Raw genomic sequence first — 12,410 nt, forward strand, 5'->3', positions numbered from 1 at the left:
ACTTCAATTTAAAAATTAAAAAATAAAAACATTTAAAAATTGAATTAAATTTTAAAAAGAAGGCATTGGATTTGTCTTTCTGGAGCTGAGAAGGAAGTTCTCAAAGGAGATTTCAGTGCCATGTCAGTTGCACACAGGAAGCCATGGTCCTGAATGAGGGTGCAGGACTGAGCCCGTATTTACCTGCCCAGGACAATGAACCTGCAAACAGGAGCAGAGACAGGAAGGAAGGAAATGAGCAAAAACTGGTGATCCAGAGGTCAAGAAAAGAGTCAAGGAGCAAATCATGAACAGTGTCAAAAGCGGCTGAGAAGTAAAAAGAGAGAGAGACAGAGAATTCCCGGGCTGTGCTGGGAGACAATGCTGAAATGCTGACGGTCAGTAATGACAGTACAGGAACTTTTGACCGCATGCAAAAAGAATTGGGGTCAGTGTGTGTTGCGTGCTGGTTTGTTATGATTTCAGATCCAACCTTTTATGACAAAAGTGAACGGCTGGTTTCTGACAAAGACAAGAAAAGGTTTTGATGTTAGAGTGAGGGAGGCTGTCAGGATGTCACCCGCTCACCAGAGTCAGACGCGGAGGGGCGCCAGGCTCACCCCTGGAGACACGGAGCCGGGAAGGCAGGGGCGTGGGCCCTGGGCGAGTCTGCATGGACCCCCGCGCGTAGTCTCTGGGCCGCCCTGCCTGCCAGGGGCTCTGCACAGACTCTGAGGCGGCCAGCACCCACCCCGGCACCCCGGTCTACCGGCTGCGGGGCCCCTGTAAGGAGACAGTGCTTCCAGGAATAGGAGCCAGAGGGAAGGGCAGGTACAGAAGGGGAGGGCAGAGGACAGCGCGGAGGCCAGGGAGATGAATGGCATCGGAAGAAGGGAATTCTGCAGTTGTCTTATTTTATCCTGCAGGGTGTTTTTAATAAAGAAAACAGGTATAAAGAAATAAAAATGGGCAATAAACAATGGAGAAAGCAAAAGTATCAACCACAGCAGTTAGCCAACATGCTAATTAGGACAGTGAAAGGTTTTCTGTTTAAGAAACAGATCTAACTTGTTTCTCCAGACACATCATTTGAGATTAAGGTCAAACATCACAGGACAACAGTTTATCTCTGCTCCATCACCACTGCAGCACTCATTCTCTGCAACCTGGTTGCGGTCTCTGGGCTCCCATGGTAAGTCCTGGTCCCCCATGTCCCCTGTGGGGCTGCTGTCTGTCTGTCTTGGCTGCAGTTGCATTGGTGCAGTGGTCTGCAGAGACCTCTGATCCTTAAGGGCCCGGGGCAGCAAGGGGCTCTGTGCAGACCTGCGGCCCATGCTGGCCAAGAGGTAAGACCAGCAGCTGCTCTGGAACGTAGTGGAGGCTGCCTGCAGTATCACAGAGCAAGAGACCAAAGCAGCCAAATTCTAGTTGCAGAAACAGAGCAAAATGGGCATGTGAGTTAAGGGACTCAACCACTAACCCACTCCTCGTGAGTGGCAGAGCCAGGAGGTAATCCAGGCTGTCAGAACCCAAACCCAGAGCCCGCCCAGCACAGCTCCCTCCCTACTCCATCATCCCCCAGGCTGGTGATAGGAGAAGTCAGCTGGGGAGGAGCAGGGCCCACCCAGCACAGCTGTGCCACAGAGCCACCCACTTCATTCCATCAGCCATCAACATACACTGCAGATCACCCTGTGTGTCAGCAACGAGCTCTCTCCTCACAGCCAGGGCATGCCAGCAGCCCGACGGTGGATGGGTGGGAGCACGGGAGAGGAGTCCTCCCAGGTCCAGGGCTCGCCCCCAGCTGGCCCTTGCAGGAGCCCTCCTCAACCTTCCTGGCCTCCCTCCAACTTGGTGTGCTGGGGTAGGGTCCATGTACAGCAACAGAGTTTTTAGTTCCCCCTGGCTTTCCAGGCTCTGACCCAGGTAGTTAAGCAGCATCATTTATGCCACTAGTAGAGATATTCTCAGAGTCTCAGTCACCAGCACAACCTTAAAATGAGCACTAATCCATCAAATCACTCTGTGTGATAAAAAGGGAGAGACGAGCAGGAGGAAACCTGCCTGCTCAGGATGAGCCAAAATTTCTAATGTGCAGAGGAGGGAACAACTCTCGAGTCTTCTGCTGATGATATAGCAGCTCTGAGTCTAAGAGCCACACCTACGCAGGAATAAGTGACACAGCCACCTGCCCAGCCATGATGAACGTGCTCTGCCACTGCTTCGCAAGCAGGCAGCTCCTGTCCTACAGCATGTCACTGCCGTGGGCCCTGGGTGGTGGCTCTGTGTGACACTGAAAGGCCAGCAGATAGGAGCAGCCTTCTACCCAGGATTGGCTTATATCCAGGCCTTTGGGTTTTTTAAGCAAAAACAATGACAATTTTCTGTCGGTTGTCATTTCCCAAGAACACTTACAAGACAAGGTGTGTGCCCTAGTAAACAGCCTGGGAAGCCAAATATCTCTGGCTCCAGCAAGCATGTTAGGCATGATTCATCCAGTGAAAATTCTCTTTCTAAAGAGGGAAAACCAGGTTAAACAAGGCCTGCACAAAGTTGTCTTCCTGTGACAAACAAAAGCCTTGGCCAGTCCCACCCATCACGCCAGACAGGAGAGATTGTTAGCAAGCCCACGTGCGGCTTACACGGGACTCTCCCTGGTCAGACTTCTGGGGAGGACAAGGTGGTGCTGATGGTGATGATGGTCGCATAGAGTTCTCCAGAAATGCCCAGAACTTCCCAGGCAGGGTCTTCTCTGGGAAGCAGTACTGTCCTGGCAAAGTGGCAGGTCAGGAGGCCTTAGTCCCTGCAGGGCTGGGTGGGGAGGAGAAGGTGACTTTAAGGGGACAAAGGAAACACAGAGAGTCCCAGAGGGAGCAGAGGCCATGGCCTGAAGAAGAGCCCGAAAAGTTGGGGCCTGGGACCACCTAGAGGACACAGAGAGCAGACAGCAGCTGGGTGGGTGGCACCACGATTTTGGGCATCCAGAGCAGCAATGGATCCTCTGAGCGTGGGTTCCACTCAGGGCCAAGATCGGTGCTGAGGAAATACTTGACTGAGTGTGTGGGGTCTGAAGAAGCCATCACTGGTCTTCTGAAGAAGACCTGCCTGGTCTTGTGGGCCAGGCCTCCCTCCCCTGACCATTGCACCTGAAACCACAATCCTTCCCCAGGCATCCTAAACTCCTGCATCCACTCTACACTTTCTTTGCCTGATTCTATCAGTTTCTGACTTGCTCTGTAATTCGTGGATTATGTCAGTTTCTGTTGGCTGCTCCGCACACAGGCCCCTCCAATTACAATGGGTGTCACCTCTAGGAGAACAGGAAACTTGGTCTTCCTCACTGACCTACCCCAATTGCCCAACAGAGTGCCTGGCACACAGTAGATGTTCTCAATATGTGTCGACGAATGGCTGCTATAGAGTTACCTGACTGGCTCAGATCTGAACTGGCCCAGCTGGGGGTCCACACCACGCACTGGACCATTTCTACTGGGTAATTGCTCAGCTGCAGGAATCCATGCAGCCTCCCTGCACAGATGCAGACTCAGCCCTTCATCCAGACATGATGCTCCCTCTGGCTTTTGATTGGAACCAGATGGAGGCCTGCCTGTAACATGACTGAGAATTGATTTCAGCAAAGTGAGTAAATTACCAAAATGTAACCATCACAATCTATCTTCATCTTCATCTTGGTGACACATTTGGCGAGCTATTCTAAACCAGGACTTGAAAAGTAAATGAGAATTTATAGGTCTCTCAGCTCTGCCCACAGGACCCAGATCTGGCAGAATTGTTGTCTGTATCGAGCTATTACCACTGCATGATGAGCATTCTGCGCACAGACTTTCTCTGAACACAGGTAGCCCAGCTGTAGGAGCTGCCTGACAATTCATCCTAGGACCTCAGATTGGGTGAGGCCATCTAAACAAATTTAATTGGCTTAAACCAATGGCAGTAAATCACAGCCACCACTCTTCCGCACGTGCCAATGCACCGAGAGAGAGCTCACCCCAGTCCAACAACAGCGCCATGCGCAAGATGCATTATCTGCTCCTCAAAGCTGAGTAGGCCTTAAAAAGACTGAGAGTTGAGCAACTCAGCTCAGGCAGGACAAGTAAGTGGCAGAACCAATAGCTGAACCCACATTTCCAGCTCCAAACTATTGCTCTAAATCATCATGCCCACTGCTGCCTGAATCCTGGAGCAAATTAGCAGTAGAAATGTAAACAACTGATGAGTCCAAGGCCCTGAACTCACCCCACCTCACTGATCAATCTTAACACCATAAAAAGTGACCTGGACAGACATTATTGTTATTGCTTCCCAATGTGATACCATAGGAAATACATAACATTCATATAAAGTATTCTTGCCAAAAAAAAAAAAAAAAACACCAGTTTGTAGGAAGCCTAGAAAATAAAAAATGTGCCCAATGAGAGGACAATCAGCTAAATCCAGAACTATACTGTATAGGACATTGACCCATGACCCAGTTTCTTCAACACATAGATGCATGAAAAGGCAGGGGGATCTATTATAGATTAAGAGAAACCTAAGAGACAGCTCATCAAGTGCTATATGGGAAACTTGTCTGGATCCTGAATCCAGTAAAGCACTAAAAAAGGGTAGTTTGATGGACATTTTTATGTGAATACTTTTTAAATATTAATGATTATTGTAATAGGTTTGAAAACAATACAATGATTGTGTTTTTAAAAAAACATTTTCTGCCAACAATACCTGTTGAAGTATTTATTGTGAAATATGATGTTATCTAGAATTTTCTTCAAAGGAAAAAAGAGTAAGGGGTAGATGAAATAAGAATGGCTGAGTATTAACAATTATTGAAGCTGGGAGTTGGGAGATGAATAAATGGAGTTTCTTTATACTATTCTACTTCTGTGCATGTTTAATATTTTCCAAAATAACATAAAATTTGAAAAGAAGTCATGATGTCAGGGAACAGAATTTTTAACCCAAAAGCAACGTCAAGCTTGATGTGGAAATGGTTAAGATTTTCCTTTGAAAAGCCTTCCCATTACTGGAGATAAAGTTACCAACAGAAAAATTGAACAGTTTTCAACACAGAAAGGGCTCCCCAGGAAAATGCCACAGAAACCAAAAGGGAAATGACTAAGAGATAAAAACATATAAAATTTCAGAAAATGTGTGTCTACAATTCTTAGTAAAATAAGTACTTGTATGTGATGAACAGGGGATGTATCTGTAAAATGCTTGTCAGAAAAAGCACAGCATTACCATTAAATTAAAAATCTCTTATAAATCTGTAAGAAAAAATAATACTCCATCGAAATTGGCAAGAGATTAGCAGAAAGTTTGAGGGAAAAAAGGTCTATCAATGATCATCTGTAAAAGAGCAAAACAAAGAGACTAGGTTCACTTGTGGTAAAATCAGTAAGTATTTAAAAAGCACACCAAGGTCTACACATTACTGACAAAATTAGCATAGTAAAGCACACCCCACTATCCCCACCTAGACAGTAGCACAGGGAGCTTGCCTCTCTCCTTCATTGCTTGGTGGGCCTAGAAATTGGTTCACACATCCTGTTTATATGGAGCAGAAGCTGCATTAATGCCACCTGCCCCCATCCCAGCAATTTCTCTTGCAGGTATTTATTCATCGAAAGTAAAAATCAGAAAGAGGTTGTGTTGTCAACAGTATTGAGGCCCAGGCACTTTTCTCAGGCCCCTGTGACAATTAGTAGTGCATGACCCAGAACTTCAAGCAATGGCCAGGGCTTGAATTCTGGTGCTGGCCCTACTCGTACCGGCTAAAAGCTTGCACTTCATTCCACAACTACTGAAATACTGGAATGGATCTAGCAGACAAAGTGTTTATTTTCTACTAGTATGTATGTCACCTATTATGAACCTGCATTGTCACTGGATACCCCCATTTTGTGCCTAAGTCTAAGAAAATAATAAAAATAGTTTTCTTCACTTACCACACCTCTTGAGTCTCAGAATCTTAATCTGTCTGGTGAACACACTGGGAGAGTTTTAGAAAATACACCACTGGTCAATCCTCGAGTTCTAATCCACAGCGGAAAATGTCCCCTTGTATGATGCAGGACTAAGGATAGAACCGGATCTCCAACATGTATATTACTTCTCCAGATTTTCTCAAGCCTTAGGTTGATACAGGATTGACCTCATGGGTTAACAGCCAGAAGAGGGCAATTTACTGAGAGCTGAGAACCCATGAGCTGAGAGGTGCACTGCCAGTCTGCTTCACCTGCAATTCCCATGGGGAGAGTGAGCGTATAGGGGAGGAATTGCCCCAGCCTCCCATTCTAGAACAACAGAGCTGTTTTGAGCTCAGCAAGGGCAGCTACAGCGGAGACCCACAGCTCCTGGCAAACCACAGCCTGAGGACCTGGAGCTCCAGGCTCCTGGAGAAGCAGATCCACTGACGGAGCCGCAGCCTGGGTGGCCTGTCTGATAAGCCCAAGGCCCGCGGGAAATAGACAGAAGAAGAGAAGGGTAAACAGAATGGGTGAGTCTGCGAGCTGACCCCCAGGATGAATTTGGAGGAAACACTTTGCCTTATCCTGATTCACATCTGAATGGAATGCTGCAGTGTCTCCAGAAACAGGAGGCATTGATCTCTCACCAGGGGAGGAAGGACTGATGTTGGCTTTCACGATGAGGACAGAGCTTCCTGTCCCTGCTCCGCCCTCCCCCTTTCTTAGAATGACACTTAGGAAATCTGACATTAAAAAGGCAAACCAAAGAAGAAATGGAAGGTGACAGAAAGAATACCTTGTCGATAAACTCTTCATGCAGCCCTGAGCCCTAGTCCTCAGGACACCATCCCAATCTGGCACAGAGAGTAATATCAAGGATGTATTAACAGATCAGTGAATATTGGGAAAGGGTGGCACTTGATCCAAACAGCTGGTTCTCAACCTGGGCTGCTCACTGGAACCCATGAAGAGCTCTAACAAATACCTAACCTGACCCCATTCTCAGAAATTCTGATTTATTTGGCCTGGTGGGCAGCTTGGGAGTTGGGATTTTTAAATTTCCAGGTGGTTCAGATGGGCGATCTGGGCTGAGGCTCACCCGTCCAATGTGACAGCCAAATGGCTGAGATCAGAGGCTGCACAGTTGGGTGTTAAATTACCCAGTTTCTCACTGGTGTGAGGGTATTGACAAGCAGCGGCTCAGGTAACCTTCACCGAGGTGAAAGGGATTAGCTACATGAAGGCACTCTGAAAATCCCAAAGCACTATTCAAGTGGTTATGATGTGGGAATAATTCTCAGTCCATGTCTACTAAGTTGCTTAACCAGGCAGCAGCCTAAACTGAAGGTCTAAACACATGCTACTTTATGAAATTTATAATTAGGGAAAAAATCATATAAAATGTCTGCTGAAAATCACATAAAATGTCCTCGAAAGTTTGTGGAGTTTTTCCAAAAACATGGAAGTGAGGTGCATTGCCTAATAGATGTCCTGGGTCATGGATGCATCCATCGAGAAGCTGCTCAGATGGGAAGGTGTGGACAGGGTCAGAGGGGAAGAGGATGGAGGAGGGGACGGAAGGGGTGGCAAGGGACCAGAATGGGAGTCTTGGTTACCTTGTTTACCTAGATTCTCCTCCTTCAGGTTAAAAAATATTTAATACAATGTTGAAGTTTTCTTTCATTTTCAATTCAGAGGCCCATTTTTTAAATATATGCTTACTATTGGCTAATGCGCACAACTGATTTTATTCATATGTCTGGATCTATGTCAAAGAGCTAAAAGTGTGCGCATAAGTTCATAACTACTAAAGAACAAGCAGATATTTGACATAAATTGTTTTTTAAATATTGGAATATTTCATGTTTGAAATCCTGTATGTTCACTGAGAACCATTTTGTGTAAAAAAGCTAAGAAAATAACCATCAGTTAACAGTAGAATAAAATCAAACATATCCAATGACTGGAGCAATATCAGAACCTATTTTCCAGAAACTAAACAATGTTGCTGAAAAAGACTCTGGGTGGTGGAGAGGTGGGGAGTATAAATAAATAAATGTGTATAATGATATATATATAATGTGTAATGTGTATATATGCATATATATAAATAGTATATGTGTGTGTATATATGTATGTATATTACATATATATGCATATTAAAAAACTATATATTCTTTCCAGAGAAACTTCTCAGAAACGTGGTCCTTGTCACTTGAGCACAGTGCTGTGTGCACTGCCTAATTTGACTCCTGACTCTCCCCTATCACATTGGTGCCCTGGGGTTCTGCTCTCATTGTACAGAAAAGTTCTTATTTATTAAATGTGTTCAAAATAAAACACAAGTAGCAAATTTTGATTCTTTTTCTCCCAACTAATGGCCATGTTTCTCACTCTATCAAAGTTGTTTTAACAAAAACCTTCAAAATCATCTGCAAAAAATGGGAATGCTGATTCCTTCAAAAATTTTTTTCCAACCTCCCTGCTTTTTTCTCTTTGAAATTTAAAATCATTACTGCCACATTACAGATATATAGTGCCTTTCTCCAGAAAGCTCTAGTGGCCAAGTAGAGCTGTTTCTCTTCAGATCCAGGAAATGGTATTTTATAATTAAATTATTTTGAGCAACACGGCTTGGTGTGTTTTATATTGCAGAGCTATGATTTTATGGAGATGGCTTTGACATTCTCATACTGAGGCAAATTTTCATTTTCCACCCTCAGTTAAAATCTTAAAATGTTTGCTTTGGAAGGAGGGAAGAACCATATGCAATACCTAATCATTTAGGGAAAATACTCCATAAAGAAACTGGATTTCATTATGGCCTGTTTTGTGTAACCAGGCTGCAGCTTCAGTTGCTACACACATCGTTAGGATATTGCAAGTGTCTGCTTTGCATTACCCTCACTGCTTGGCCCAGCCCCCTGCATCTGTGTGCATACATGCTGTGATTCATTACAATAACAGGAATTTGCTGCTGTTATGATTGAGATAAATCGGCTCTGAGGTCTGGGCAGCCGTTTTGATAACCATGGCTCCGCCTCAAATTTGCTGCCTGGTCTTAAGTCATCCACAATGCAGTCTGACTGAAGAAGAAGCCAAAACATACTCTATTTTCTTAGAATACTTTTTACGAGTGATTATTGTGGGCCAGGAATTTAAGTATGCCTTTCCCTATATTAATTCACTTAATCCTCACAACATCCTTAGGGGATTAACCTCCTCTTATCTGCCCTAAATAGATCAAGGGATGGCTATCCTCAGTTAACTAGCCTCCAGCCATGTCAACAGCTCTGGAGGGCAGCTAACACCACACTTGCTCCTCCTTTCCACTCCAGGCCAATTTGCACTGAACGTCTGCACCACAGTTGCCCTGTGACTCCTTGCATACCTATGTTATCTCCTCAGCCAGACTGAGTGTACACAGACCAGAGACCACTTCCCATTCCCCCTAGCAGTGTGGAACCAGCATCCAGAAAACACTACCTCCATAGAGGTAGGAGGTGACTGACAGGTGCTCTCGCATTCACGTGCTCCCTAGAGTCACCCCTAGGCCAGGCTAATGAATCAGGCTATGGGGGTGGGGTCCTCAGGCAGACACCACACAGACATGTGTGCAGTTGGAGCACTGGTGCTTTGTAAAGCCTTGTCACCCAAGGTAACACACAGAGTCCCAGAATTTGACATGGAACATAATGATCAGAGAAAAACAATGTAGTTATTTGTGTACCATATCTACATTGCTTTTCTCTGATTATTATTTATTAAAGATTATTATTATTAAAAATCAGATCCAAAAAATTTGACATTTTGTAGATGTATCAAAAATATCTGAGTGCCTACTTTGTGCTCTGCCAGTCACTAAAACTACAGGTGGATCAGATGGGACCCTGACTTTGGAGAGTTGGTGGTCCTCTCCCTCTCCCTGCTCTACTGTGATGTTCTTGACAGGGACAAAGATTCACCACCTTGGATGCCTGGAGCCTAAGAGATAGCCTTAGTCAGGGATGTTCTGCTTGCTTTGTGTACCTCTAAGAAAGAACTAGAAGAAAGGGAGAAAGACTCGGAGAAAAAGAAATCACCACAATAATGTCAGCAAGACCCTTTCAACAGCTGATACTGTGCCAGGCAAGAAAACGCCACCCAGCAACGTCTCCCCTCCACTGGCTCAACTTCTTGCCCTTCTCTGCTCCCCCTCTGTCATCTGGCATCTATGCAGCAAGGCCCCACCACTTACAGACCACAGCCGTCTGATGGAAGACTCCACAGGAGCAGAAGACAGGCTGGAACTTCTCCCTCTGGGAGACGGAGACGCGACCCAGGCTGATCTGTGGTTGCATTCCATGCCAGTGACACACACATTTCGAAGGACATGTTCTTTTTGGCAGAGTAAAATCAAAGCTCATCTCCACATCTGGAGCTAAGTAAGCAATTACCTTAATTAAACATGGTAGAATCCAGAGTTATTGCTCACTACATGGGTCTCAGAGAACAAAATCTGACATTCCAGAAAAGCCATTTTCCGCTGGCACTTAATACACTTGTCTACCCAAGGCCCTCAGATGCATGGAACCAAGCAGGAGAAATGTGTTCCTCATTTTTCGATAGGGTAAAGAGACCTACAGTGTAATAATAAAAACACAAAGCCAGTACAACAGGTGGAAAGTGAACAGAGTCAGGTACCTGTTTAGGCCTCACATTCCTCCAGCCAGTGGGGGGACTATTTGTCCATCTCCATCTGCTGGAATCATAGCTTCTTGAACTTGTGCTTTGGTCTCCTGTAGGTTGTTTTTAGTTCCCAGTAGTAAAAACTATTAGCTGTGGGGAAAAGAGAAGAGAAATAAAGTAGTAGATCAACGGTATATAAAACTGAAGTCCTGAGATGTATTGTTTCCCCAGGTGAACAGGTCTGATCTGGGAGGGGGGAAGCACAGATGCACAGAGCAGAGTGAATGGCCCAGTTGTACCACAAGTCATTCAGAAAGGCAGGCGACCAGGCTTGCCCAGTTAGCAGCTCTCATGCTGGTCAGAATCCCCTCTGAGTCATTTATTTTAAATACTACTACTAATAAAATGCTGGAATTCTCATTGCACATGAAATAAAATACCCGTTATAGAAATGCTTCTGAGAAAAACTTCAGGACTGCAGTGGATCCTCACTGCACTGGCCTTGACCATGATTTTCCTGGGCTTGCTTCCTCTGTTTTGGCCTCAGCAATCTCACCAGTCCCCACTGCCACCAGAGCCATCTCAAGACAATAAGCCAGCTCCTGCCTCCCCCACCAGGCCACAAAGCCCCACTTCCAGTGCTTACCTGGACACTCTCACTTGCCCACTGAACACCCGCAGTGGGTCCCACAGGCACCTCAAACCCCAGGCACCCCAACCCAGGTCAGTACCTTTTCCTAAGTGCACCCAGCCCCTTCTCATCCTAGAGAGAACAGAGAATTGGGTGGTGGCCCTCATGCTGAGCTAAATTCTCCCCCTTCCCCACCGTGCTGCACTAGCCCCTCCCACACCGTGCTGCATAGCCCCTCCCCAGCCTGGCTCCCCATGGATCCCAAAGCCCCTTAGCCAGCACCCGCCCCAGGCACTCCAGCTGCTGACCAGCCCGGCCCCCTCTGGCCCTCAGTCCTCCCCTAGCCTAAATCCCACTCTGAGATCGGGGTCCCATTGTTCTGCTGTTGTGCTAAGACCCCTGACAATTCCAGGGACATTAAATAAGTACTCTTAAAATTAATACCAATACATAACAAATACCACAATTCTTTAGGTGCCCAAAATCTTCCAGAATACCTTACTAAAATATATTTTAAGTAAAGACAAATGGAACAAAACTACATGATCCAAACAGAAGAGTTCAGGACAACTTTGAAAATGTTGCATCATAGACAAATAAAACTAAAGAAATAAGAATTTTTTTAATTCCTTCAACAAATACTTACTTAATTCCTGTGTGTCAGGTCCTGTTAGACACTGGGGCAGAGCTGAGAATGAAGAGCTCAAGTGTGACTCTCTACAAACTTGCATTGGAAAGGCTCCAGGATATGGCTCATAAAGATATGCACATGACAACGTGTATGCATGTATGTAAGTGTGTGGGTTACTACACACCAACATATCACATATATTACATTGTCTATTCTGGAACACATGGACAAGAACTGATCATATTCTAAGCCAAAAAAAAAAAAGTCTTACTACAGTCTTTTTTTAATTGAAATTTTTCGACTACGTTGCTGAGCCACAATGCAATAAAGCCGGAAATTAACAGTAAAAAAAGAGCTCAGAACTCTATCCTCCAGGATATTCCAATACATCTAGAGCTACACATGGAAGCAAAATGGAAATGGAGCTGCAGTCAGGATACCCCATACAGAAACACATAGAGTCTGGACAAGGTAGTACTTATAGGAAAACTTACAGAAATAACTGCTTTTTAAA

This window comes from Manis pentadactyla, chromosome 8 (genome assembly GCF_030020395.1).
Source record: "Manis pentadactyla isolate mManPen7 chromosome 8, mManPen7.hap1, whole genome shotgun sequence".
Taxonomy (NCBI): Eukaryota; Metazoa; Chordata; class Mammalia; order Pholidota; family Manidae; genus Manis; species Manis pentadactyla.